The sequence below is a fragment of the Protopterus annectens genome, chromosome 7.part0 (genome assembly GCF_019279795.1).
Source record: "Protopterus annectens isolate FY-2018-M chromosome 7.part0, PAN1.0, whole genome shotgun sequence".
Lineage (NCBI taxonomy): Eukaryota > Metazoa > Chordata > Ceratodontiformes > Protopteridae > Protopterus > Protopterus annectens.
In genome coordinates, this window is record NC_056739.1 from 1709767196 (window position 1) to 1709773591 (window position 6396).

Here is a 6396-nt window from a genome sequence, read left to right on the forward strand (position 1 = left end):
GTGAAGAAATAGTTGATGCCCCTGTGGAAGTACTGTAATAAAATGCACATTGCAGAGTGAGATAGGCTGAAGGCTGTTGAGATTCCTACTAAACTACAATATTTGTGCAATTTGCTTTGGTCTCCTTTCACATGTTTGGTGAACAATGAATCCTTGGTACTGAAGATCAACATCTAAAATGACGAACGAGAGCAGTTGAGTGTTCAAATAATTGCATGTAGCACGTCAACATTTCTTTTGTCTTGATAGTTCCTGTGTGTACAGTATGTGATCTGTGATGAAGTTTTTTATAATGCATGGGGTTGTAATCCTGACACTTCCTGTAGAGGTCAGTGATGTAATATTACCTGGAATGACTTACAGTGGTATACAGAGGTTCCCGAAAGCAGAGAAAACTAAAATTGTAGCCACCCCACAGTGAACCAGCATCTGAAATGGTGATGCCAACCACTTGAGCAGAGAATATGAAAGTGAAATCCATTGGGGCTCCCATACAAACAGCATGTCAAGCTTTGCCACAAATACCATCTGGTGCAATAACACTCAAGCTGAGCCACCATGGAAAAGGTCTTTGCTGTGTGTTTATGTTAGTGCCTATGCTTAATTTTGTTTCACACTGTGAGTAGTTGTGTTAACATGCCTGGCTGTAAATGTATGTGGACAGGCAGTGTTTGTATGTCTCTCGTTTGCATCTTGTATTGTGGAGCAGATCTGTATTATTTCAGTTGTGGAAAACTTTGCTTTGGTGGGACTTCCACAGTAGGTAAGCAGTTTCAAGATACTGGCCCAGGCTCTGTCTCTCCCTATCTCCACCACTGCATCATTATGTGCTACTTGGGCTACTGTTTGTGAAGTACTTACCTGCTGCAGCATGGTACAGGTATGTACATGTTCACCAATGCAGTAAATGTATGAGAGGTATCGCAGCTCTTGCCTTTTGTTCCCTCCTTTCATTCCTCTAGAGAGCATATTCATGAATGCGTTGCATAGTCCCCTTTTGTAGACCATTACTAGTTATTAGTGTAGGAAATTGTATTAGTGATAACTATTATCTTTTTTATTGCAGAAAGGCCTTATAGTTCACTGGAGAGAGAGAATTGGAGATGGGATTAGTAAGCATATGTCTTACAAACATGCTGCCTGCAGGAACATCTGAAGTGAGCAGCCTTGTATGTGCATTATATTCTGATCAGTGCATACATTTTATGAACAAAACTGATGAATAGCACATGTTTTTTCCCCAAAGCTATATTTTATGTACAATAATAACCGGCATTGCATTATGAAACCTACAGTTCATGTTGTCAATTTTTTTTTGTTTCTGTTGGCATTTGTAAATTAATTGATCTCACTGCCATACTGCCATGGTGGTGACAAAAGCTTGTTTTTTTTATTAAAGACAAAATGCTCAGTCTGTACAAATATACATTATCAAAATACAACTGCTCTAATATTTGGTTTGAGAGTTAGTCTGAAAAAAACTATTTTGACACTAAATATATTTTAGTATAATTTTATAGAAAATATATTTATTTTTAACATTAGATTATGCTGTTAAAGTATGTTTTATTTATTTTTGAATTTATAGTTAAAAATGATTGCCCAGAGCAGACCAGTTATTAGGATCAACAATTGTGACTTGTTTTTATCCTCTGTCTGCAGTAGGGAGAGAGGTGATATCAACATGTTTCTTGTTGTTTGTCCAGCATACACTTAGAGATAAGCAAGCTAAACAAAATGTATTTTTCTCCCACATCATGTATATAGATAATTTTTCTATTAAATTTCTGCTGTAAAAGTCTGACATTAATGATTACAGTTCCCATAATCAAGATAGATCTGTTTTAGTTCCAAGCTGACGTTTTGAGGCCGATATTTTGCTGCTTGACTCTAGAAAGGATGACCTCACATCACCAGACAAACCATCGTGATTGTCATAACAGCAGTGAACAGTTAGTAATGTGCCATCTGTGAGGTTAGAGCATGTGACCTTTGGATTTAATAAAGCCAGCAGGGAGTGTACTGCTTAGTGAACTACTTAGGCTGCTTTGACATTGTCTGCTCTGATTTTACATTGGTGCTCATACTTTAGTGCAGCTCTCAGTTTCTGAGGACTTCCTCAGTTATGTCATGTGACTGACATGGATTCATGTTGATCCACCCAAAGCAGTTTTGATGAATGCAGATAAATTAAACCAATAAAACCACCTTCAGCGAATATGGAAACAAATTTTTTTGCAGGGTGGCAAGCCCCTTTGCATCCCCATGTGGGGGAAGGGGGCAACATGGCTTTGGTTTCTCTGCGTTTGCTGAAATATCCTTTGACAGATTGACATGCTGCCATCTGACACACCCCATCTCCAACAGGAAACCAGGCAGTGGATTTCTAGTTGCTTTTGGAAACCGTAGAAAGCATTACTGTTCACTAATGTATATGTGCTTTGTTTAGAGAGGTGTGTCCCTTGCACTTGAATATTCAGATCATATCTTACAACTTGAGAACTTCCGACAATCCATATAGATTTTTATGCCTGGATGTGTTGGACTTATTTTTCAGGTTTTACTTGTCACATAGGATATGATGACTTCATGGTCAGAATAAGTTGTTGACTTGAGAATTACCATAGAACAGACCGTTTTGATTTGGAGGCAAATTAACAGAATAGCAGTGAGAGGTGACAGCGAAAGAGGTGCAGATGTATTTTTTATGTTATTACTACTGCCATGATACTTGTACCATGTTTCATATTTTGAGTTGTGTTATAGCATCTTAGCTCTGGTGTTGCTGGTATGCATTTCTTTTCTTTCCTTTCTAATGTAAGATGTTCCATCTGCTATTCTGGTTTATTACACTTTCAAACTGTGAAAATTAAAAAGAACAGAGAAAGTTAATTTTTGTTATTTTTGCATTTCAGCTCTGTACTCAAGAATAACTTTGAATGACTTGCAGCCTTTTAAATGTATTTGTTGTTGCAATTTGAGCTCTCTGTATTTATTTTGGTAACTGGGTAAGACCCATTGTGCATAAGTGCATGCTGCTAAGGAGAAGCCAAATCAGCGGGTGATTGAGGGACTTTATTAGTCTACTGAATACCAAACCAGTGGGAGATTGAAGAACTTCATTAGTCTACTGAATACACGTGGAGAGTTTAGAAATACAACCAGTGTCACCTGATTTTGCTCAGTTAGTCATCAAATGTTTTGAAGTACCAGGCAGCAGGCTAGTCAAAGTAGTCAGTGTTAAGCAAAGATTTTGAAATAAGAATGATTGGCTTATTCTGTCAATGGTTAATTTTGCTGTGATTTCAATGTTTTCCAGTTAAGAAGAATTTTTTTTTTGCAGTTTTTATACTGAGGCTTCTAAATTGTACTTCACAATGAGATTGCTTTTTCAGTGGTATTCATAAAGTTGTGATGTATTGGGCAGTAAGTTTGTGTGCCAAGTCCGTACCAATTCAGAAAAATTACTATGCAATGGGGCACAACCACTAACACAATCTTGCCACGTTGTATAAGCCTCTAACTCCTTGCATGGAGTACATGTTTAGATAGCCCCCACTTCATGTATAGTAAAAAAAATGTACTAGCAGCATTTAAATGTTAGCTGGTCTTGGTGAAGTAACCTATGGGATAGCAAGCATATATCTACCAATCATATTGTGCTTCTGAGAGCATCCACTCCCTCCTTCTTTTTATATGTTGCTCAGCATACTGTTAGCACAGTAAAAAAAAATAAAATGAAACTGAAATAAAACACTAACCCTGTTAAATGAACAGGAAAATCTCTACAAGCAACTGAGTTCTCTGTAGTGCAGGCAAACCTGCTGCCACACACTACCTTGTGCCACCCCTACACATTAATGTGATGCTTTTGGGCTGTCAGGTCCCCTTGTTACCACTGATATAGTAATAACCTTTGGCCTGCCATCGTGCTTAATGTTTATGATTTCTTTGTGAATCTCAGTGAGACATGGTGGTGTACAACAGTTCTGTGGTGTAAGGCAGTTATTTATGGTACAGTATGCTTTACTGTGGAGCTATTCTTGGCAGTTTGGTAAGGCAGACTCCACTGTATCTGTTTTACATTACTGCAGACTGTAGCATTGTCATGCTCCACAGTACTGCCTGACATCTGTTCAGGGGTACTGGCTACACATCAAAGTAGTGTGTGCTCCTGTGCACCATTCAGTAAAACAGAAGGGGACTACACTAATCCATGTCAAAGAATGCAGTAGTCTGCAGTAACATGTTAAATACAGTGCGCGTGATGCTGGTATCTACCTGTGTGCTATATTTGTATCTTGTAGAACATGTTAAACTTGTTTTTAATTGTGTACAGTTTTTCTCATTAGTTCTGTTTATAAGGGGGGGGGGGCTCCATACCCCTTAAACCATGAACCTCTGACATTTTAAAATTGGAGGTTTAGGGGGGTGGTGCCTGTACTGATTACAAGTAGAATTAAATTAAAGCACAGTTTCTGGATAAAATAAGTGGACATAACTCTCATCATATTGGTGGTCTAGAGGAATAAAGCACTAACTACAGATCAGTTAACCTAGGTTCAGTAGGCAGCTCAGGAGACTGACAGAGAGGCAGGGAGGTATGGGCATGTCTGTCCTGGGTGGGAGGGCATTCATTGATGACACTTCTTAAGGGGAGGTGGTGTTCAAAAAGGAGAGTTGTCCTTGAATGTGGCCAACAAATATGGGAGGTGGAATAGGGAAGTGGTTAGGGCATATAAAACAGGATGCCCTTATGGTCCACAACTAGCCCCAGCAGTATTGGAGTAAGTCCGGGGGGTGGCAGGAGTTAAAGCTGATAGACCCGGCATGGACAGTGGGCCATTGGGGGCAGGACTTGATTATATGATGTCCCAAGGGAAACAGAAAAAAATTACAAAATAAAATAAAAAAAGCAAAACAAGTGGACATAATTCAACTTCAGATTCATTTTTACTTGAACAATATATTATGAAATTGCTGTTTATTCCTTGGTATCTTAACCTTTAGGACATTCTGCCAACCCAAACCAGCTGCACTGTTTCAGCTGTCTCAGTCACCTCCATTCCCAGTACATCAGACTATTTCTGTATTTTAAAAGATGTTGGTACCTTTTCTGTCAACAGGACAGTTATTTAATGTAGTTTAGTGGTCAGCTTACTTTGCTTGTTGATGAAAGACATATAAGGTTGTAGATTCAATAAGAGGGCTAGGCTTTGCCTGCTTGTTCACAATGGGAAGGAGCTTTTTGCCATTAGCCTGTTAGATGACATGGTATGACATGGCATGCTACGCAAGATCCTCCTCATATATGTACTAGTCAGCAGAATGAGAGATGCTGAAAAAAGAATAATTTTTTTTCTGGATGATAGTTTGAATGACATGACAGCTGAATGCATACATCTCTGTTTGATGTTGCAACATACTCTAGAAGGGCTGCTTTCTTTTGCTGTTTTGTGTGGGGAGCAATTCATTAGCAATTAACCTGCTCCAGAGCAACATTTAAAATAATGCTTCATTAGAGGTTAGCAATTCACAACAAATGTTATCAAATTGTAACCAAACTAAAGTGGAAAAAGTTACGTGCTCTAGTCTGTTAACGTTTTGACTTAGTACTTTAAATATGTAGTAGGGGTAACCAAAGAGTGTATGGTTTTCTTTGCATAACCTGTCTTCTCTTAATGTCCTGGTATATAGGGATATCGTAAACAGTGATGCTGCCTTTTTTCCCCCCAAAAATGGAATTGTTCTCTACAGATGAATGAAGAATTCTGCATTGTTTTATGTGCTTTATAAAAGTAGTTATAACAGACTACTTTGAATGAAAGTAGTGTCAAAGCTGTGCTCCACTAAATCTTTTTTTTTAATTGTAGCCGTCTTTCACAAAATAGATAGCATTGTTTGTCTTTTGGTCATGCTAAGTCTTGCTAAGTTTTGTAATATTTCTGTTAATCTGTTTGTAACAGAATGTTTTCCAGGATGTTTTACATAAATTCATTCAATAAAATATTAACACTTCACATGTTCACTCTTTGTTGTTCCAGATACCATCCTTAAGTAACGGCAATGTTTTCTGCATGATTGTTGTATTTTTATAAATTCTTGGTGTACCATAAGATTTTTGTAATATCTTCCATGTGCTAACAAATATTTTCTATCAAGATTACTTGAAACACAGTTAAGCAGTGCAGTCTTTCCTTTGGCGTATACTTGCTAAAATACATGAGGCACATAGCTTTTAACCTCTTGAACAAAGCCAAAAATAATGGGGGGGGGGGACAAAGCCCCAAAACTAGGGATGATTGTTAAATACTGCTCTTATAAACTTATAAAGTTGCTAGAATAAAAGATCTTGTGTTAACATACATTTTTTCTGAAGGATGCGCTGTCTGAAAC